Below are 24,241 nucleotides of genomic sequence, written 5' to 3' on the forward strand. Positions count from 1 at the left end.
TAGCCGTTTTTTAATATTTATTTTTTATTCAATACACTAATAAATGAAATATTTCTGGATTGTCTGGATTATTTTTCTTTAATTGTAATGAAAGGTTATAGTTAATGTTATTACCTTAGATTGGACTTTGTCTCGTCATGTAGACACTAGTGATATGAATCCATAACAGAGCAAATGATCGCTCTTCTATCACCACCATTTTGCTTATGCGTCCACCTGTCATCCTCTTAATAAGCAGGTGTTATATTTTTATATCTCTTTAGACAGATCTGCGGGAATGGAAGCCAGCGCTGTGTGGTGGATATTTTCAGTTTAAAACTTTGTCACACACACACACACACACACACACACACACACACACACAAAGCGTTACTGTCACGCATTGTACTTCCTATGGCAGCTTCCCCTGGAAGTGCTCTTTGTTTACTTTACATTTTATGATTTCATGCTAGGAGGCAGGTAGTTCAGTAAGTGCTACAGTGAAAAGGTAGTGAATGTCCCTGGCCGTAGGTGAGCTGCTTCAGATCCGCAATCTTTGCCTTTTCAAAAAGAGACTTGTAAATAATCTTTACCAGCTTAGATAGATATGCCCCAGGTTCTTTATTAGATCTCAATGGTTATCCCATCCCTTGTATCCTCCTATTCCTCCCTCCCTCCCATTTTCCCCTTTCTCCCCTTCCCTATGACTGTGACTGAGGTGGACCTCCTACCCCTGTGCATGCTCATAGAGTATCAAGTCTCTTCTTGGTAGCCTTCTATGCTTGATGCTCCAGGTTCTTAAGAGACATTCGAGCACTCTCTCTTTGGTGTGTGTGTGTGTGTGTGTGTGTGTGTGTGTGTGTGTGTGTGTGTGTGTATAAGAAGGTCTGCAGACACTTCAAGCAGAAGCAGCTGAGTCACAGGACATTACCTAGGGATTAATGCTTGAAAGAGTTGATGGCCTGAAACCAAGGCAGTCGGTGCCGTTATAAATTGAAGGGAGAGACGGAGCGAGGGAGGAGGGCCACAAGCTGCAGGCTCGAATTTTATGGGAGAGCTAACTTCATTTGGAAGACTCAGAGTATTTCTAAGCAATTAGTGCCCTCCATATCAACCCATAATATTTCTTTCTCGTTTTAAACACTACTTTTAAGCTGTTAATTGCATAATTACTTAAGAGTGGTTTGCTGTGCCTGAGGATAGGCAGCCTGTGAGAGTGCAGTGAGATGCAGATGGTAGGGTGCATGGTGGCTGTCACCAACAGTGCCTGACTTTATAGTACCCTAAGAGTGAATTGTAAAGACAGCTACCGCAAAGCAGGAGGAAATATATAGAGCTGTTCGGGGAGTGATATTAACTCTTCCAGAATCTGTTACAAGCTCTACGATCAAAACAACAACAACAAATCATTTCTCTGCATTTCAATTCCAAACCAGTATTTCTGTGTGATGCCTAAATAATATCAGTAGCATATCAGTCCTACTGATTATGGTCACCTAATGTTAAACATTTTTAATTTAATTTAATTTGATGTGTATGGGTGTTTGCCTGCATGTGCACCTGGGCAGCACATACATGTTTCATACCTGTGGAGGCATGAAAAGGACATTAGATGCCCTGGAACTGGACTTACAGATGTTGTGGGCCACCTTGTTGTGCTGGACATAAAACTAGCCTGGAGAAGCAACCAATGCCCTGACCTGCTGTTCCATCTCTGCACGCAAAATGTTTTCACACCGTACTTAACAGAGGATTTGTGCCTGGTATTTCAGTTGTTGATGGCATGAATTTAGTGCAGCACTAATATACTTTATCTTTGAAAACAAGTTCATGAAACTAAGTTCAGTGCAAGATGCAAAGCTCTTTAGTTTATTTAGTCCATTTCCTTTTTCATCTAAACCTACACTTGTGCTAATAAAAGACAACATCTGTAAGATAAACATGGGGAAATTGCTTAGGGCTTCCAACTGAAAAATTGTTATATGCTAGGTGTCAATCTAAATTAATCGGTAATGTGGCTTAATTGTATTTTTAGCCTCATAAACAGAAAAATTATTCATGGTATTCATTTTTTAAGTCAAAGTCAATTTGAAAATCTTTACATTAATTGTGGCTTTTGTTTTATGGATACAATCTTGAGAACAAACTTTGAAATTTAGGAACTGGAGTTTATCTAAAGTCAAATTATGGTGTGAATAAAACAGCTTCAAGAACCAGATTTTTTCATTTTATAGTACATAGAATAAGTGCTAGCCTTCATTTATAAAATAATAAAAATGAAATAAAAAGGTTTTGGGTGGTTAGAGGTTTTATATCAAACAATAAATATGTTAGTAAAAATAACACAATATTAAAAAGTAAAGAACAGAAGCTTCACTATTAATCCTATCTACAACACTACACAATTAGTGTAGAAATCAACCTTATTTGCATATGGCTTTGTAATATTTACTATCAATGAAAACAGGTGGAAAGAAAGGTAGATTTCTTGGAGTCTTCTCAGATCCGCTTTACTGCTTGAATTCTATCAGTCTGAAACCTTCACATGTCCTAAAATTTTGTTAGTGTGATTATTTAACCTTTTAGAGGTAATTGAGTTTACTCAGCATCTTTTTTGATTTTTTAAAGACTATAATGTCATCACATTTCTCCCCTCTCTTTCCTCCCACCCAGCCATCCATTATACCCTTCTCCACTCTCCCTCAAACTTATGGCCTCTTTTTCACTAATTTTTTATTGCATAAATATATGTTTTTGTAGACACACACAGCCTTTAAAAAAATAGCCTGTCCAACCTTCTCAGTCTATATAACATTACCTCTTTGTATGTTTTCAGGGCTGACCCTTTGACACTGGAAAATCAGTTGATGTGCTCTTCCCTGCCAGGGACTGCTTCTCTCTGCTTTCCTCCTAGTATAAACCTCAAATCTTAGGCTGAGTGGCACATTCTTAGACACACAGAGATTTTCATGTTGTATATGCATGTTCTCACACTCTAGTACCCTGATCGTGGCAATTAATGCTATAGAACAATGCTTTAGTAAGCTCATCAAATTCAGAGTCAGTGTCGGGAATTCAGCCAAAGGATTCTCAAGTCTGATGTCTGAAGCTTTATCTGGTGGATGCTGATGCTTGGAAACTACTTAAGAGTTTGGTGGCTAGAATGGTACAGAAGCTTTCTTGTTTCTATGTGTGTCTCACGGTCCAGGATTGGCTGGCCTCTGCCTGCACGTTACCCCTGCACAAGCCCATCCCCTATTAGCAGCATCTCTTGCTAATGGTTGGTTTTCATATGTGAGCAGCATGCAACCGTCACATAGGGGCATGGCTAGAAATAAGGAGCCTCTCCAGAGAGTAGGGCAGCTCCCAGACAGTCCTGCAAGTCACAGGGCATCATCTCCATGATGCTTTGCTGTAATGAGTCCCTGGGAGTCATCCAGATTCTCTATCAGCTGCGTTACACTCTGTGTCTTGGTGAAGGAGAGATGGTTCACATTTCTGAAGAAAACACAGCATGGGAGGCAGTGTTGTCATCTTTGAGGACTTCCCCTGCGTGCTTCCTGGTCCACTAATTTTCTTGTGTGTTACTTAGATCCAGGTTACCACTGTTCTCATAAGTGTTTTCTCTCCAGAGTAACATTTATGTCACAAATGGATAATGCATGCATGTGCGCATACACACACACACGTATATACATAAATAAAAATGGTAAATATTTTTAGAAGCAGTTATACTGATGTCATATCCTTACTCCTAAACTCTTCATAGGCCTCTCACTTTTACAGCAGAGATGTTGATGAGTGCCAGTACAAATAAACTTATTCTGAAGAAAATTTTGTTTGTGACCCCATAATATTTTTACAGTGAAATAAAATTATATTGAAACCCATAACTATAAATCAGTGTTCACACCATTTTTTGATGTGTGTAATCTCTGTCTTCTGTCCTTTATCTTGAAGAGCACCCATTTTTCAAACCCTTGTGACCCTTCGTCTCCTCCAACAAGAGCCATGAGCTTCAATAAGCCTTAATAATATGAGTCTCCATTCATAATACTGAGCCTTATTTATTCATTGGAGTACGTTGTGTTGATATGCAGGCATTCTGGAGTCAGTCATATCATATTTCCCTATCTAGACTTCAGATTTGAGAGTTCAGGAGAACACCTCACTCTTCTCTATACCTGGAAGAAAGTCTCTAAAAGGATCTATTCCAAGTTCACGCTAAAGATAGGAAAACACAGAAGACCAACAAGAGATTAATTGAAAAAAAAACTTTTTTCTAGGAATTGAAAAGAACCATTAGTTGTAAACCCTTAACATTTAGCATCCTTAACCTCTGGCGGAAGATCTTGCTTCAAAGAAGCAGATGCCTAAACTAGATTCTAACAAGTACTTGCAAAATTCAAGTGCTTGTTAGAATTCTCTATCATGGTTGCTTTGATTTAAATCCTGCTGTTGGTACAAATACGTCTGGTACTTAGCTGTGTGCTTTCTGTACCTTTTGATCATAGCCAAGAAGGAGAGTTGGAGGCAGTCTGTGCCCCCTTCTGTGTACTGGCACGATGGACCTTGAGTGTGAGAAAGAGTGGAAAAATACAAAAAGCAGTGAAAGGAAGGAAAAAGTCACTAGCCTGGTGGCCACTTTCAATATAAAAGAAAAGGCTTGGATTAAGTGACCCATGAAGTCTTTCCCACTTTTAACATGTGGTGTGGGTGTGTTTCTGATTTAAATAAATGAAGCCTCCCCTTTTTAAAGGTGCTTGAAGGGAGTTGCTGTTACTTTTGAAAAGGTTTCATTTAGCTACAAGCAAATGGATGCTTGCACCAAGAGCTTTTACTAAGGCATGTACAGAACAATTTTGACATAAATAATTCATGTTGAGAAGACCTGAGCTAATGAAGCTCAAAATGCCAGTGGTAGAAGCTCAGCTTAACAGAAACAGGTGAGCAGGTTACTGGCTGGATCGGGTGCTCTGGAGCTGGGAGTAGCTTCTGTAGGAAAGGAGAGATCGAATCCCATTGAGGTGCCTCAGCTTCCTGAAGGACCCAGATCATCAGGGATAATTTTGAGTTTTGATTTGTTAAACTCATCTGCTGATCTGTTTGGTCTGCTTTTTTATAAAAGCGGGTGATCTTTATTTAACAAAAAAGAAAAGCACGACCAAGCCAATGTAATGGCTTAATTGACTAAATAAAAACCATTACTAAACTTCTTAAGTTGGATTTCTTTCTTTCTTTCTTTCTTTCTTTCTTTCTTTCTTTCTTTCTTTCTTTCTTTCCCACCGTTTTCCTCTTTACCAAGGAACTTTGGGATCAAGTCCAGAGCCTATCATGTATTAAGCATGCATTCTATCACTTAACTACAGTCATTCTCAAACTGTAATTTTTGATACTTCATATGTAACCTTTTATCTCTTTTCATAGCTCTAGTAAATGAAGATGGTTTTCTTCTGAGGAAAAACATACACATTATTCAAGGGAAAGAATCACCAGGGACTCCACCTCAGGTGAGTGACGCGAATAGTTGACTTTCACATGGCAATTCTGAAATGGGTTTTCTTACTGAGCTCTACAATACAGTGAGTCGGTGCACAGTGCTCGGATAGCCAGGGAGCTGTTCTGTGTTTTGATGTTCTTGGTTGTTTTTCTTAATTGCTAAGCTCATGTTCCTGTGAATTGGGATACAAATGGGAAAAAAAAAAATCAAATACTGTCTTGAGATAATAAACCATTTTGATTATGCAAAGCATCATGCCCTGCAGCCTTTTGCCAAGGAACTCTAGGCCTGTTAAATTAATACTCTGGGGTATTTCTGACAAGACCTGTGTTAACTGCTTCGAACTCTCCGGCATCCTTCGGTGTGGAGCACATGCCTCCTTGTGTTCACATCTGACACAAACACATCTACTGTGACTCCCAATTTAGCCCTTTGAAAATTGCTTTGATTAACACAAGAATTCAAGCAATTAGGAATGTCTCAACATTGAGTCTCCCTAGTAACAATCAGTTAACAGGCAAGCCATTGCTGTTCATCCCATAACAAGGAAAACTAGATGAGTCCCCATCAGTCAGTAATGCCAACTTGGGCATTAGATGGGTTTTGATATTTTTCTCTTGGCCTTGGACCTCTTCTTAATCATCATGATTGTGTTATTAGGAAACACAGCACGGGGCTATCTTGGTGCACTAGATTGGTCAATAGGCAGGGGATATACAGCACATGAATTTTGAGAGAGCTGATTTGGTGAGGGAAGAAAGCTCACTTATCTAAAGCCAATCTTATTCCTTAGGCAATTAGAAGCTTTCTAATGAGCTAGACAGTGGATCGCAGCAGCTTTCAGTCAGCGACTGCTTCAGTTGGTTGGTCTGGCACTACTAGGGTGAGTCTTAGACTCTGAGGCTTGCCAGCACATCTCCAGAGCACCCATCTCCTGGCAAATCCACTCCAATGTGCCTGGATGAGACTGCTACAGTCAAAGCATTCTTTGCATCTTAGTGTGGCTCTCAAACCCTTGTGTGATATTAGGCAATTTACTGCTGCTTTCTGCCTTGGTTTTCATCGCTGTAAAATGGTATATAAAGGACCCTGCATCCCAGGGCTGTCACAAAGATGAAGGGAGATACTTTCTTGGAGCACTTAGCTTCATGGCTGGCATTTACTTGATGCTTGAAAAATATAGTTGTCCTTTCTGCTTTTTTCTCCTCTGTGCTTCTGCTATCTTCCTGTTGTTTGTGCTCCACAATGATACAGACGGTAGACTACATCTGGTGTGTTCAGTCTCAGCATCCTAGCGCCAGAGGAAGACTCAGATATAGCATTAAGTGAAACACTGTTCAACAGTCAGGAAGAAATAATGGCTGTCTTATAAGAAGTGCCCCCCAAGATGTGCCGCATGCTAAGAGAAATTTTTCTTTTGGATTTTAGTATCAATATAAGTTCCTGTTAGAAAGGACAAAATAGTACAGCAAGTTCTTGGAAGGAATTGCTGAGAAATAAAGCTTCGTTCTCTTACCATCGTCTCTGGAGGCCTTTGTTAGCTAAGATGAGGTGCTTGTAGAATGGTGACTTTCAACTGGGCCATGTAGTTTAATGCTAAAGATTACTTGATAGATTGATATCCATCAATAGATGAGCAGGCCCCATCTCACTCTGAAATCCTCATGGGGAAAATGAATTATCTTTAATAATTCTGTCCTTACTTAGGATAGGTTTTCAGTTGACCTTAAGTAGGAAATATTTATCTGTATGGCCACATGCTTAGACTTAACAAAGAGTGTCATACAGACTATTGATTTATTAGCTCATTTTGACTGAAGACAAAGATGGAGGAAGAGGACCCATTTTCAGAGGCGAAGCAACTCTGGTGTGAATGAGGATGTTCCTGTCCCTGGCAGAAGGTGGTGACTAGTATTGACTGTTTCTGCATATGGAGGCTACCCAGACTCAAGTTCCCACGGAGATGTTCTAAAGATAGTGGAACATTGACACAGACTCTGGACAGCTCAATTGTCATGATCCCAGTCTCGGAAGAAAGTTCTGGGTGAATCTCTGGTAGATGCTTAGGACCTAAACCATGAAGCTCTTCGGGGTGGTATAGTTGGTGGCACTTGTCCATAGACATGGTGCCCATATGTTTTCCCTGGTCAAATTCAAATTTGGCTCATTTCTAATCTTGGAAGACAATGTTCTCCTGGGGAAAAATGAAGTTGATTATTTTCATCATCATGGAAAGTATAGGCATCTAGCACTTGAAGGGTAGAGGTGAGAGAATCAGGAATTCGAAGTCATGTCTCATATACATTCAAAACAAAACAAAATAAGAAAAAAAATAGATGAACGAAGAAAAAACATAAACTACATGAAAGCATAAGATTATTATTACCAGTGCATATGTACTCATATGAGCATTTTAATGTAAGTAACTTGAGACAATGTTCATAGAATGTTAAATATTTCAGTAGTTATGACTATACCTACAAAAGATAGACAGATCTCTCTGTCTTTATGTCTCTCTCTGTCTCTGTCTCTCTGTCTCACACACACACACACACACACACACACACACACACACACACCGTGAACACAAACATGCATACACACACATTAAGGTAGGAAGGATTTTACCATGTAGCCCTGACTAGTTTAGAACTTGCTATGCAGCCCACGATGGCCTAAAATCATAGTAATCCTCCCATTATCACCTTGAATGCTAAGATTACAGGCATGGTCCATCATAAGTGATTTATAAACCAATTTCTCAGACAGAGAATTCTCAAGATGTTTACTTCATGCCTCCCAGTGACAGTGAGGTCTCGGGATGGAAGAAGTTATGAAGGACTGGGCAGCATGTGCAGAGACTGTGCATGAACGCTTGCTCTAGCACTGACTGTCCAATGAGGGTGTATGCACTCTTGGCTTGGGATTGGTTTGCTGGCCAGCCAGCTTTACAGAAGTGCTGATCAGGAGAGTTTGAGGCAAAGCAGTTTGCTCCGCTCTGTGCTCATTACACCGACCATAAAGAACGTGCTGGAGGAACTTGGCTCTCAGCATTTATTTTGTATCCCAGCTCTTGTTTGTTCTCCTCTGGGCAGCAGTCAGTTGACGGCTCAAATCTTTTGTAGCATATTGAAAAGGGCATAAAATATACAGTAATACAGACTTTGGACTAATATATTTTCAAAAATGGTGCATGCCTCATTTCTCACATAAATTTTTAGGTTACAGTCAGCCTTCAGAGCACCATTCATATTCATGATAGAAAAGAGGAATAGCATTTATTACCTTCATTGCTGGTGATATTAAACACTGCCAGGTGTCCCCTGCTCAGGCTACATCAGATGTGTATACCCCTGAGCTTTTTTTTTTTTTTTTACAGTGGAAGGACTATCTCTGTGTTAATCAATTAATTACAAGTACATGTATGTATGTATATATTCATGTGCACACTACTTTGTATTGCAACTGCTAAAATATTAATGGTTGTAAGGTGTGTTTGCTAATACATGTAGTCCCCTCACTCTGAAAGTTATGAGGTTAACAAATTTCACAAATCCAGAGACATCCTGGTTTACGTGGTGATATAATGTGTCAAAAATATTAAGCATTAGATCATACCATACACAGATTAAGTCACTTTCCCTGAAAATGGAGACTAGGGCTGCAAGGTTAAATATTTGATTATTTTAACCTCTCCTATGGTTAGAGGTGACCTTGGGCACTAATTCTAACCAATGAAATTCACACAAATTCCATGGGAGGCCATTCAGGGGAGAAAATAACCAAAACTCTCATGAAGATTAAATTGTTTGCCCTCTCCTCTGCCTTCTGACATGATAGATGGAGAATAAGCAGCTGTTTTCCAACTGTGAGGCCAACAGCATAGGCGAGGGAGGGTGAAACAGGCAAAGTCCCTGAGCTCAGATTCCTTTTGGCATTCTGGAGAAAATGTAACAGCATGTGACAGCCATGTCTGCACTAATGTTCATTGAACCCGAGCTCTAGGCTTACATTTAGGCACTGTTGAGTTTTCTGTTCCCCAAAGCTGAATACATGTTCAGCTTCCCAACTCATCTGCCTTGTCTTTAAAATACTCACACTCTGGGAATTGTGTAGACTAACTGTTGGCCCTGTGTAATCACAGAGGATTTCTGCAGAGTGGAGGGTTGAGACTTCTCTCTGTATAAAGTAGACTCACCTCCTGCTTCATGAGCCATAATCATCATCTAGAGCTAATCATTTATTTCGGAGGGTTAAAATTAAACTAATAATGGATAGAATATGGATACATGTCATGCTAACTATATGCGATCTTAAGATGGTCTCTGTTGCAGCATACTATTGCTAAGAAAAGTAGAAGTGATCAAAGTGTGGCTGATTTTGGTGAGCTTAACTGATGCCATTGCACTGGGCTCCTGAGGAAATGAAGGATATGCTATAATATGTTTAACAAGTTATCAAGAGAGGCGCATTAGTAGATTTCATCAGACAAACTCGAAAGGTGAAAAGTCTACATGGCAAAAAAGAACATGAAAGTGGCCAAGGGGCCTGTTGTCAGATAACACTTGTGAATATCTCTGTAGTTTTTAGGTAGGTATGATAACACTGGGATAGAATAATGCTATTGCATATTGATCTATGTTTCTTTTATTTTTATTTTTTATTTAATTAATTTATTCAGATTATAACTCAAGTGTTATCCCATCACTTGTATCCTCCCTCCTTCCCTCCCTCCCTGTTTCATCCTATGGCTCAGCTGTTAAAGGCTAGGCTCACAATCAAAAATGATCTATGTTTCTTGTATCGTGTACTTTTATCTACTCTGTATCAGCAATAGTTGTAGTAGTTATCTATTGAACATGACAAACGAACCTAAATTGTGGTAGATGAAAACACATTCCTTTCCAGGATCTAAGGGCAAGAGATCTTGCAATGATGGAACAGGATTTTGGAGTCTTTCCTGTGGCTCCCAACAAGATCTAATCTAAACACTCAAATGGGGCTAGAGAGTTTGTTTGTAACTTCTTGCCATGGCATAGGTAGAAAATCCAGTTGCTTATTCAAAGCTGGTTGAAGTTGTTGTTGGTTCCCCACTAGCTTCCCCTTAATGCTGTTGGAGTGTCTTGAAAGATGACATTTGTTTTTGCCCAACATGATACCAAACACAGAGGAGAGGCCAAAAAGCCTGATATGGTTAAGTGACCGCAGAAATCTGCACACATGCAGTAACATCAATGAGAAGGTGGGGAAAGAGGAATCTACCTGCATACAACAACAACCTGGAGCGAAAACACTGCAGGCATGCAACGACATCTGAGGGTGATGCTATGTGTTGTTCCATGCCTTCAGACTCCGCCCACCCAGACTTCACGGATTCTGAAGGCATGGAACAACACATAGCATCAGTCTACTCCAAGGCAAAAGAAGACTGTAAGGAAAGGGAAGTGTAGAAAGAGGAACTCAAATAGTGATGACAGGGAGGTTTGCTTGTGGGGCTCCCTTTCATAGACAAGCACATATAAACATCAGTGGAAAAATAGAAATTGTTCATTCCTGAAGTGAAAGAAACCTGAAGCCAAAAAACAAAACAAAACAAAACAAAACAAAAAACAAACAAACATCAACAACAAAAACAAAAAACCCAAAAAACTACCCCCCTTCCAAACTCCCAAAAGACCTAATCCCAGATATTACATACCAACTGTTCTGTTAGGAACACATGACTGCAAGCAACACAATCCAGAGGAGGCTGTGGTGAGCCATTTAGAGGAGAACAGTCTGCAGACATTTGTGAAGGAAGGCAATTCAAACCTATCAGATCTACCTGACAGTATTTTGAAGTTATGGGTATGAATGTGTGGAGGAATTTTACCAGGCAGGAGCCAGGCACCACTAGCAAATAGAAAGAATAGTGGGCAGAGTTTGTTAATAAAAAGAGATTTGAGTATCAACAGAAGGTACTTAAATGAGGAACTGCAGTCGGTGACTGTTTTAGTTACTCCTCTCATTATGTGACTAAATACCCAACAAAAGCAAGGTAAGGAGGGAAGAGTGGGTTGTGACTCACAGTCTGATGACACATAAAGTCTGTCGTGGTGGGAAAGACACCATGGTAGGCGTGTGAGCCGCTGGTCATAATGTGCACCAGGCCGCATGTGTTCTCCTTTTTATTCAATCCAGAAGCCCAGCCCAGAGGAGAGGGCCAACCAAGTTCAAAATCCTCCCTTTTTAGGCAAATTCTTTTGAGAACAAGCGTGCCTCTTCTGTGATCACAAGCCTAAGCAAGTCATGTCAGAGATCACCCGTCAGTGATAAGGAGACAGAATGTTAATATGGAGTGCATCTTTTCTTCCCATTTATCAAAATTAATGTTCTACACTTCCTCTTCTCCCTGTTCAAAACTAGGCTGCATCTACATAGAAGGTGCACATCCCTCTTTAAAGCAGAATTTAAGCAGACTGAATTTTATTAAAAGGCAGCATATTTGATTCTAAGAAATGGATTTTATAAATGAGCTACATCATCTAGTCAAATTTTAACTCTAAATATAGGTGGGTATTTTACCTTTGGGTTATTTTGTTAGCAGTATGGGAGTAACAGTTTGAAATCCTGTCACTTTTTTTTTTCCATTCATATTTGAGAGAAATTATAGAAATCCGGAAATGATTTCTAATATCTTCCTATAACTTTCTCTACACCAGACACTGTCGCATCCTTACAGTGTAACATGACAGTGATAATGTGGCCTGGAGATTATTGGTGCAACAGGCTGTATCCAGTAGTGAAATAAAATTCAAAATCTTAGTACTTGCTTTGCTCACTTCAGCTGTTCAGGTAGTTTTTCGATGTCCTGTCTTCCTTTCTGATAATACCTTGGAGGCTAGAAATGGAGACTTTTCCCTTCATAGTAGCCAATCAGCCTTATGAGCCATAACTGCTTGCCTGAATTTACTGTTCAAGTTTTGCCCTTAAATTGTATTATGTATATGATGTTGATGATGGAAATTCTTCCGGTTATTATAAATACTAAACAAAATGGTATGTTTAACTGCTCCAAGAAGTTCTTCAAGGCACATTCAAATTCTCCTCAGTCTAAATCCTTTATAATCCATTTGTAGGCTCCCTTTCAGAAGAAAAAGGAGCTGTGATCTTTAAGCCACAAATATTTATAACATAAAATTGTGGAGGCTAGGAAGTCCAAGACCATGGACTTTACAGATTCAGTGTCTGGTAAGGCTGCCTCTCTGCTTTAAAAATAATCTTTTACCAAATTCAGCCCACATGGGAGAAAAGGGATGATGGGGCTGCCCTAATTAATCTCATGCACAAAAGAACTGATGCACAGCAGCTATTGGCCCTATGACTTTGTCATGCCCTTACAGAGAGCCTGCACCCTTTCCTGGTTTTGTTCACTTGTTTTGAGTCATGGCCTTAGAACACCTTGTCCTAGAACTCACTATGAATTTGAGGATGACCTTGAACTTTTGATCCTTGTGCTTCGACCTCTAAGTGCTCATATTACCAACATTCACCACCATACCAAGTTTTGCCTTACTATGTAATAGGTTTCAGCTTGAGGAAGCACCAACATTCAGACCATGGCGCGCTCTGTCTCTGTTAGGAACTCCATCGGAGCCCATCCCTCCCGTCTTATGGGTGGTAGCAATACATTGAACTTGATATCACATGATAGAATTGTCAGAAGAAGTAAGAGTGGACGGTAATGAGCATATTCCAAATGATACTAAATGTAATAGAAAAAATCTGCTATTCATAGGGGTATTACCCAATTTTAATCATACACCGGGTTTGTGTTTAATCTCACTAGAGATTAAAAATAGATACCCCTGTTGTAGTAAGTAATGTGGGTCCTAATGGACTGCAAAGTAGACTGATTCATAAAACATGTACTAAACCTGTCAGCTTTCTTCTGCAATTTGGACCATAGGCTGGAGATGAATGTAAATGAAAATCCACCATATATGGTATAATGTATAGTACTCTATATATTCTTGTACATATCCCCTATATTCTGATATGCATATCCTATGTTTGTCTTTGTATATATGGATGTAACAATGAAACACTAATCTGTACTTTCAAAGCTGGGAGATTATATGCTAAACACGCATCCTTTCCCAGGTGTTTGGTAGCTCGGTGGCTTTCCCGTTTCTGACATTTTGCTTGGCAAGTGTCATGGCCAGTGTAGACTAAATAGAAGTCCTTTTCTCAACAACAGCAAGAGAGATCTTTGTGTGACCACTGTTCTATAATATTAATGTTGTAGATCTTTCCAGGCACCTTCCTTTTCTTGTGGAGCCCTTGTTGTACAGGGGTTCATGAAGGGGACATGCTGGACATGATTCAGAAGGTCTGGCATGTAGCCAGGATAACATGCACACTGGCAAGGATTATAGATTACGAACTTGAGGAAACTGTACATCCTATTTATACTCTGTGTTCCAGACAGGATTGAGAGAACACTGCAAGCGGAAGTATACAACTTTCTAAAACACTGCCTCTGTGTTATGGACCATTAATACAGACTTGTGGATTCTATGACAAGAAATACCTTTAGCAAATCATGTTTTTTTTTTTTTTATATAGAAACGAGTGTAATAGCTCCAAAATGTCTTTATGCATAGCCTTCTTAGCAGATGAATACCATATTGTTAATGTCTAAGACTTTTTATAACAGTTTTCTTCACAGCTGTTTTTGTTTTGTTTTGTTTATTTTTCTATGTGTGGTTTTGGTTTTTGAGGTGTTGTTTTTGTTTGGCCCAGGGTTTGAGAACTCTCCTTAATAGAAGGAGATGATGAAAGGCATGGTTTAAATACCATGTCTCTTGTCCCAAAGCCTGGCTCTTGCTTCTCTTGGGCCTCTTGGATTTTCAGTAAGTAGTTAAATACCAAAAAAGGCAGAAAAGAAAAAAAAAAAAGAATAAATGGATCCTAATGAGCTAGGGGAAAAACCTAAACAAACTTTCCTGTCCATGTGAAGCCCTAAATGTGAGGGGTGGGGAAACCTTAGAGCAGAGGCAGGGAAAATGGATGAGACTGCACCCAGGACTGTACTCCTTTACAGCACCCAGGACTGTACTTGTTTACAGCACCCAGGACTGTACTCCTTTACAGCACCCAGGACTGTACTCCTTTACAGCACCCAGGACAGTACCCTCTTACAGCACACAGGCCTGTTCCCTTTGACCACAAAGGTCAAATTGCTGTGTCTTGTTTTCTCTCTTTTTTTTTTTAAAGTAAAGTATTGCACTAGGAACAATTTATTTAAAGTGTAATGAGCTATGCCTCACATTAGCTAATTCTATTTTTGTCCTAGCTGTTTTTTGTGCCTCTCCTTTACTTCTGCCATCCCTCTCCCTGCCTCCTTCCTTCCTTCCTTCCTTCCTTCCAACCTCCCTCCTTCCCTCCATTATTCCCTCCACCCTCTTTCTTTCCTTACTGTTGGTTTTGGAGATAGGGCCTGGCTGTGTAGCCCCAGCCTAATTGGCCTTAACTTTCCAGCCATCTTCCTTCCTCTCCCTCTGAGTGCTGAGAATACAGGCAAGCCTCAAACCATCCCACTGTTTTTCCATGCCCAAGAGTTAATGGAAAATAACAGAAGGCCTCCTGTTCCGGGACTTAGTAGAGTAATAGTGAATTTGTCTAAGCTTTTTTTACCTTTTACTTAAAAGAGGAAGGACTTGTAGTGTAAACAGGGAAGTGGCTTGCTAAACTCACATGGGTTGTAACAACAGAGTCTCAGGGCAGAACAGATCTCATTATCACAGTAGATTTTCCTCATTTTTTTATTTCTTTGAATAATTTTCCTATTATTAGAAACCTAGAGGTAATTAATATAAATTCACTAACATGCTGGCTACTAAAATTTAAACATCTTTTTGTTTAGATAGGAAGTGCATCTAAAAATATGAATGTCTTATGAACAGTTCCAAAAATATCTTCAAAATTTCACAAGGAGTATCATACAGGAAGTTAGAAATATGTTCTCAAGCCAGCACAGCCCCTATTTGCATTTGTAGCTTGTGTAACCCAGGGGGTTTTCTGCTGGCTTGGCTGTCCCTTTAAGACCCTCCCATGTGAGGGCCATGCAAAGAGCAGTGCAGCTCCTCTTACAGAAGTGTAGAAACAGCACGAAGTTGCAAATTTTGCACGTCTTGGAAGACAGCACTGTTTGTCTGCTGATAACCTTCTTCTCCACTGCATTCTCAGACACTACCTCATTTTAAGATTATGTGTGCCCCAGTACATGCTTGAGAGGCCGGGGAAGGAAAACCTGAATTAAGGCTTCATTGGCGAACTTTTGTTTACACTATAGGCTAAATACTGTTTAGTTCTCAAAGGCTTGTAAATCCTCCAGCTAAACACTCCTCTCTCATCTCACTTAATCTTTCTATTGTGTTAACAAAACAACACAATGAATGTTATTTGTCATTCTTTGACATACAGTAACTTGTCTCACCTTGTACACACTAAGACCCTGCGATGTGTGAGGCATCCCTGGAAAGTGAGTGCTCATCTTCTAGAAAGGGAGTACACATACCTGTCCTTTACATGCACTAAGCTTCTCAAGTGGAGAAAATGTCTGCCTCTTCACATCCTCCACAGATTAGGAGCTCAGTCAACAAATGAAAGTTGAATGATAAATGGCTCAAAAAACATATTAGAGCTTTGTTTTTACTAATGAATCTAGCCTATTACATATTCTTATAATGGCATTCTTTTATTGTGCTCAGCCATATTTTAAGTGGTGATCTAAACTTAGTTTAATTTCATTTTCTGTCATCAAATGATAATTATATAACAATAATCATGTTTAAATGTATAACATCAGTGTGACAATTTTCCCTCCAACTAGAATTATTTTTTTAATCAATATTATTTAGCATATATAAATAACTTTCAAGATGTCTTTGGAGTTAAATGCAATTCTGAGAGTAAAACAAACCTCTCAAATGTGCTTGTTTTCATGAATTTGTATTAAATAATTCTGGTTTTAATCTTCATTTCATTACTACCCAATGGGTTACTAAATGTTAGCTGATTATTTTGAACTTACAAATTAATTTTTAGAGTATGTTTTAAGTCATGAATAAAGAGCTAGTATGGACAAAATGAAGATTTCAATTTGAGAGTGAATAATTTAACAATTGAATCTTCTTTAAAAATTTGGTTTTTACTGTGAAAACAACATCTGTGTTTACAATCCTTGGGTAGGAATAAGTCACAACAGTAACCTGAATTGTTCTGGCCTTTTTAGCACAGACTGATTTGATTATTGGCATTTAAAGGACACTGAAAATATAGAACTTTCCCAGTCATAAAAGTAATGCATCCTCATTGTAGCAAACTTAAAAAAGTATAAAACATGCTGAAAAAAGAAACTACCCATAATGGTGTTTAAGAAAAAAAAATTCATTATACTAACTTTTAAACTTTTAATATAAATTACATCATTATTTTCATTTGATATTTACTGAGCTTAAAATTAATTTGTAAAGCTCTGTGAATTGCTAAAGTTTAAAAACCAAGCAAAGAATCATAAAACAATGCAATGCAGAGAAAACTGTCAATGTCAAGTTCATGGAAACTGTCATGATATAAGTCTATGAAAATACCTGAAGCTTTAAGCTGTAGTTTGAATTACAGGTTCATTCAATAACTAACCAAAATATAAATTTAATGAAATATGCCCAGTCTTTTTCCTGTGAAGAAACTATATAACATAACTTTCAGGTGATTGGGATTCTCCAGATTATAAATTCTCAATTGTATATAGATTCTTTATAGTAAATAGATTCTCTAAAGTATATAGATTACCTATAGATTCTCTATAGAATATAGATTATAGATAGGGCTTTCGAAAGCAACATTGTTAAACATGATGCTTTAGAGAGAAACATGTTTCTGAATCTAAAATTAAGACAAGACAAAGAATAAAGAGAGCATTTTTAGCTTGTTCAAGAATTGTCACAAGTTCAGTCTCACTGCATTAAGTAGTTGCAGACAACGTGGGTTCAGTCAGCTCAGCGGTGTGGATCATGAGTCTCTACAAGCCTAAGTTCACCTCTGAAGTAGGAATGGGTCAAATCAAAAGCCATTTGAATGTCCATACATCACATGCATATATATATAAATTTTTTATGCAAATTTAAATATGTCTGCTCATGTTGAGACTATGACCCTAGAAGTGTCCATGAACTTACTCCTTGTAGTGGAAAACTATGTTTAATTAACAAATAAAACACTGAATTGGTTAGACTTAATTTGGAGATGCATACTAGATCACTAGTTATTGTGCTGGCCTACAAAAAGATCTATAAGAACAAAGATTGAACTTAAAGTTAGAATACTTGGCTATCATCCCACTTCTGTGATTAATAAATCATCTTTCTTTAGGTGAGTCATTTAGGGTTTTCTCATTTTTGAACGTAAGCTGGCAGACCATATGTCTAATAATTTCTATCTAAGTTCTTAAAATGTGATTATATGACTAGCTTAGTTCAGTAATTTACTGATACCAATTTCTAATTTTCATTCTAAAGCCCTAAGTAAGAAAAGTATAAAATAATGAGATATACTTAACTTAGCATTCCCAATAACATATTTACAATATTTAAAAATGTATGAGCAAAATGAACTAAAAGATTTTAACATTCATACTTCTAAATATATATGGAAAAACATATTACATACTAAATATGTACATATGAAAAATATAACATTTAAAATCACATATAATTACCATTTGGATGGAGATTTGCCGCTTTCAAAGAAAGACAGAGGTGAAAGAAGTCCAACTAGAGACCTGGGAAAACATTTTTAATGCGAGAAAGCTAAGCTAGTCTGGTAACTAGCACTGAAGATGAGGGAATAGAGTCAAGAATAGCCTCAAGTTGGAGGTGAGATAGACTGTGCTCTGATTTATGGACCATGCAGTTAGGTAGATGAAGATGGCGCTCAGTGAGGTGAGGAAGACTGGATGAGAATCCTCTTTAGGAAAGGCCACCAGGTAGTCTTAATCATCTTTATAAATCATTTTAAATAGCCTGTCTGCTTTAGGAAGCTGACGCTCTAAAGCAGAGTTCTGGGGAAAGGTGCAAGTCATGAGTCTTTGTCATTTAAGTGATGGTAGCAAATTTGTGTGTAGGTTTGTGCATGTGAGTGCACATAAGAAAAAAGTGATGATGACGTTGGGGGAGGCTCCAGAGCTGGCCCTAAAGGACTTTAAGGATTTAATTTAAATAAAAGGAAGTTGCCAGCATATACAAGTAAGGAAAGGTACATCTGGGGGAAAAAAAGAGGAAACCAGAGAAATAAAGTGTCACAATGGCAGAAAACAAAGTATTTTCAGGAGGCACATACCCATGAGGGGACAGACCCAAGTGAGGAAGTAGCCAACAGTCTTCAGTGTGCTCTACAAAGTCCTCCCTGAAGGACTTTTGTCCATCTCTGAGGTCTTTTGATCATTCTCTCCCGGGTAATACACATAAGTGCTTTCTCAGGATTCCAGCTCTTTAACAGTCTGATTGTCTTCCTTCTGCTTTTTGCCTGGCTGACCCATGTTAGCTATTCAACTCTCCATTGACAGATCCATTTTGATACATCTGTTGACTTCAAAATGATCCTTGTCTTCACATGCTGTCCACTTTCTCATTCTGGTCCGTGCCCTCAATTAATTCTGACTATAAACTTAACACAACCTAAAATCACCTGGGTAAGGTGTCTTCATGAGGAATTATCGAGATCAGGGTGGCTATGGGTATTTCTGAAGGATTGTCTTGATTGATGATTGATAGGATGACCCAGCACACTGTGGGTAGCAACATTCTATAGGCACAGGGTCCTGAGCAGTATGAGGACAGGGACCATTTAGCTCTAAGCTGGCTGTGCAGAGGCAAGCAGTGATGCTCAGTGTCCTCTGCTCTTGGCTATGGATGGCATGTAACTAGCTGCTTCAGTCTCCTGCCACAGTGACTGTCTTGCTATCATGATCTGTAACTGGAAATGTAAGCTATATAAATTCATTCTTCCATGAGTTTTTTGTTTTGCTTTGTTTTTAAATCAGGGCATTTGTCACAGGAACAGAAATGCGACCAAGACAAGGCCTTAATTTTAGTATTTTCAGAGAAGACTCTGCTAAATATCTATTCTTAATAAATGAACCCCTTTCTCTGGCCTCATATGTTCACCCTCTTAACTCTTTTTAAAATTTTAATTTTATTAATTTATTCAGATTATAACTAAATTGTTATCCCATTACTTGTATCCTCCCATTCCTCCCTCCCTCCCATATTCACCTTATTCCCTTCCCCTAGGTCTATGACCGAGGGGGACCTCCTCCCCTCTATGTGGTCATAGGCTATCAAGTCTCATCATGGAAGCCTGCTTATTCTTTCTTTGAGTGCTACCAGGCCTCCCCACCAAAGGGAGCTGGTCAAATATAGGGCACCAGAGTTCATGTCAGATTCAGTCCCTGCTTTCCACATAACTGTGGAGAATGTCCTGTCTATTGGGAAGATCAGAGTAGGAGTTCAATGTTTACTATTGTATTGTCCTTGGTTAGTGCAATAGTTTGAGCAGACCCCTCTGGGCCCCAATCCACCCATCATGATGTTCTTGTAGGTTTCTAGGACCCTCTGGGTCCTTCTATTTCTCCATCTCCTATATTTATCCTACCTAGAGTCTCAATAGGATGTCCTCACATCTATCCCAATCCCCTGTAAGTGAAGACTTTTGTGGGCCATGCCTTTTGGGCTAGTGCCTACTTATAAGTGAGTATATACCATGTGAGTCTTTCTGCTTCTGGGTTAACTCACTCATTATGATCATTTCTTGTCCCATTTATTTGTCCACCAATTTTGGGAAATCCCTGTTTTTAATAGCTGAGTAGTATTCCATAGTGTAAATGTACCATAGTTTCTTTATCCATTCTTCAACTGAGAGACATTTAGGCTGTTTCCAGATTCTGACTATTATGAATAAGGCTGCTATGAACATAGTTGAGCATATGTTCTTGTTGTGTGGTGAAGCATTTTCTGGGTATATTCCAAGGAGTGGAATAGCTGGGTCTTGAAGAAGCCTTATTCTCAGTTTTCTGAGAAAGCACCAGATAGATTTCCAAAGTGGTTGTACAAGTTTGCATTCCCACCAGCAATGAAGGAATGTTCCTCTCTCTCCACATCCTCACCAGCATGTGGTGTCATTGAATTTTTTATCTTAGCCATTCTGATGGGTGTAAGATGGAATCTCAAAGTCGTTTTGATTTGCATTTCTCTGATGACTAAAGATGTTGAGCATTTCCTTAAGTGTTTCTCAGTCATTCAATATTCTTCTGTTGAGAATTTTCTGTTTAGTTCTGAGTCCTATTTCTCAATTGCGTTTTTTGGTTTGGTGGTGTTTAATTTCTTGAGTTTTTTTTAAAAATATATTTTGGATTATTAGACCTTTGTCAGATGTAGGGTTGGTGGAGATCTTTTCCCAGTCTTTGTTCTGTTGACAGTATTTCTTGACTTACAGAAGCTTCTCAGCCTCATGAGGTCCCATTTATTAATTGTTGATCTTAAGGCCTGAGCTGTTGGTGTTCTGTTCAGGAAGTTGTCTCCTGTGCCAATATGTTCCAGGCTCTTCCCCACTTTTTCTTCTAACGGATTTAGTGTCTCTGGTTTTGTGTTGAGGTCTTTAATCCACTTGGACTTCAGTTTTGTGCATGGTGACAAATATGGGTCTACTTGCATTTTTCTATGTGTAGACATCCAATTAGATCAGCACCATTTGTTGAAGATTCTGTCCTTTTTTCATTGAATAGATTTGGCTTCTTTGTCAAAAATCAAGTAACTATATGTATATAGATTCATTTCTGGGTCTTTGATTCAATTCCACTGATCAACCAGCCCATTGCTGTGCCAGTACCACACTGTTTTAATTACTATTGCACTATAGTACAACTTGAGATCAGGTATGGAGATTCCTCCAGAGGATCTTTTATTCTATAGGATTATTTTAGCTATTCTGGGTCTTTTTTTCCATATGAAGTTGAGACTTGATCTTTCAATGTCTTTAAAATATTTTGTGGGTGTTTTGATAGGGGTTGCATTGAATCTGTAAATTGCTTTTAGTAAGATGGCCATTTTTACTATGTTAATTCTCCCGATCCACAAACAAGGGATATCCCTCCATCTTCTGATGTTATGCTCAATCTCTTTCTTCAGAATTTAAAGTTTTTTTTTCAAACAATTCCTTCACTTGCCTGGTTAGAGTTACTTCTAGATATTTTATATTGCTTGTGGCTATTGTGAAGGGTGTAGTTTCCTAATTCTTCCTGTGCATGTTTGTCATTTGTATATAAGAAGGCTACTGACTTTTTTGAGTTAATTTTGTATCCAGCCAATTTGCTGAAGGTGTTTATCAGCTATAGGAGTTCTCTGGTGGAATTTTGGGGGTCACTTATGTACACTATCATATCATCTACAAATAGGGATAATTTGACTTCCTCCTTTCCCATTTGGATCACCCTGATCTTCTTTTGTTGTCTTATTGCTCTAGCTAGAACTTCAAGGATAGGTCATTGAAACACCCTCTTAACTCTTAACAGAGTTCTTAGGTCACATTATCTTATTTATCTATTTTCCTGCAAGATTATGTAGAATACAGATTGTCTAAAAGCAGTGACCTCATCTCCTTATTCAATGTCATACCTCCAAAATGTGAAGAGAGTGCCTAACTTACATAAGTGTTAGATAAAGTTTTATTGGTTGACTAAATATCATTAAGTTGTTTCTATGGGGTGGCTATCTTAAAGGACATATGGCTATAAATTTGAATCACAATGAGTAGATACCTAAAGGTAACAGATTAGGCAATAAAGAGAATAAGATTATTTTTAAATATTTTTATAAACTTTCTTTCTAATAAATACTTTAGTATTTTAAAATTTTTGTAGTAATATTAACTTATGCTATCTAATAACAACAGTTCAGAAAGTATCTAGTCCAGATTAAAAATATACTATGAATAATCTATTTATTAGGAACAACTATATCCAACAAATTTTTATTATGTATGTACTGCCATCTTAATATATAGAGGTAAAAATAATGTGGTAAAGTGAAAAGTGGTAACTCAAAGATGAGTCAGTGAACAAAAAAATATAAAAAAATAACAATATTGTGCTTTAAAAAGGCTATTACAGAGTGTGAAGAAAATAATAAGAGGTTAGTTTGTTGTTAAACCTCTGGGCCATAAAGTGTCTCTTCTTAGAATTTAGACACTTTCCAGATGCTTCTCTTCATCCTAGGGGCAAACCATTGACATGAAGTTCACCTTCTCTGCTATATAGCACCTTTCCCCAAATGAAATAAAAACCTTTCTCAGAAAGAAGGAGAAAAGAGGAAGCCACACAGGTGAAGTAATTAAGCTTTGGCTGCTGGAGGAGGTTACCATAGGAAAATAAGCAGAGAGGAAAGAAAAAAGAAATCAAACCACCCACCCACCCAACAAACAACAATAATAACAAAACCCAAACCAACAACAACAACAACAACATTGGTGTGAGACAGATACATCAGATTATTGTTTCTGGGAGGGGCTAAAGATGAGAAAATAGCTCTTTTCAAATTGTAAGTGGTCTCTAACACAGAGCAATGCAGAAAGCACTGGGAAGGGATACTGAGAAAATAATACTCAAAATAAATAGCAATGGAAATTGTGTTGAACCAAACATGACCTTTGGAAAGAGAGGGAGGATTTTGCATATCTAAGAATAGCGCATCACATAGTTCTTTGAAGGATTCAAGTTATTTCAATATTTTCCCATTTATTTTATGCAAGCAGTATGACTTACACTGACAAAATGTCACATTTCTTCCTTAGGTGCTATTATACACAGATGGAACGTGAGGTTCCTATCGGTTGTTCAAAGTCATTCTTAAAGAGCAAAATAAAATCTGATTATAAATGTTGGAAATGTGTGTATGCCTGACAGCCTTTACATTCGAATACTTCTTCGAGCATACAGTGTCTTTTGAAGGAATGAAAAGTGTCTTCTGATATGCCACAATCATATAATGATGAGGAAGCAAATGAGTCACTGTTTAAAACCACAATGTCTACTTAGATGTCATGGGCCAGCTATCAATCAAAACAATGGGATTAAAACAGAAGGCAAAATATTTTTCAGTCCAGAAATTGCTGAAAATAAAAGAATATCTATCTATCTATCTATCTATCTATCTATCTACCTACCTACCTACCTACCTATCTATCTCCTCACATATTTTAACAAAATACAATTACAAATACAAACTAATATGAAACTTAACACGCCAAGTATGAAATTCAAAATTCTTCCAAAGCCCTTAATAGAAAAAATATCCTTAAAATGCAATAAATACAAACAGCATGAACAAAATTTAACTGACATTACGGTAGTGGCGATGACTAATTTTTTCTTTCAAAGAAACCCCAGAAGTCATTGGGACAGACCAGGGAAGATAGCTCAGCAGGCAGAGGACTTGCCACCGAGAATGACAACTTGAGTTCAACCTCTGAAACCCACATAGTGGAAGAAGAGAACTCACTCTGGCATGAAAGGCTCTGTGGCACTTGCAGGACACTGTCCCCCAACACACATAAAATAAATAAGTATAACAGTTTTTAAAAAACCATATCTATACCCTGTTAATTCTTTTTACCTATACTTTGACATAGTAAGTAATGCTGAGACATTAGAACGTTATGTGGTGT

General features: G+C 38.2%; 1 long non-coding RNA gene across 1 annotated transcript in view; it reads right to left on the minus strand.

Annotated features, from left to right (window-relative positions):
• Positions 1-24,241, minus strand: part of LOC311608403 — a 201,330-nt gene that overhangs the window by 3,960 nt on the left and 173,129 nt on the right. The window lies entirely within an intron of this gene.

The sequence above is a fragment of the Acomys minous genome, assembly GCF_964271855.1.
Source record: "Acomys minous genome assembly, chromosome: 11".
In the NCBI taxonomy this organism is placed as follows: Eukaryota; Metazoa; Chordata; class Mammalia; order Rodentia; family Muridae; genus Acomys; species Acomys minous.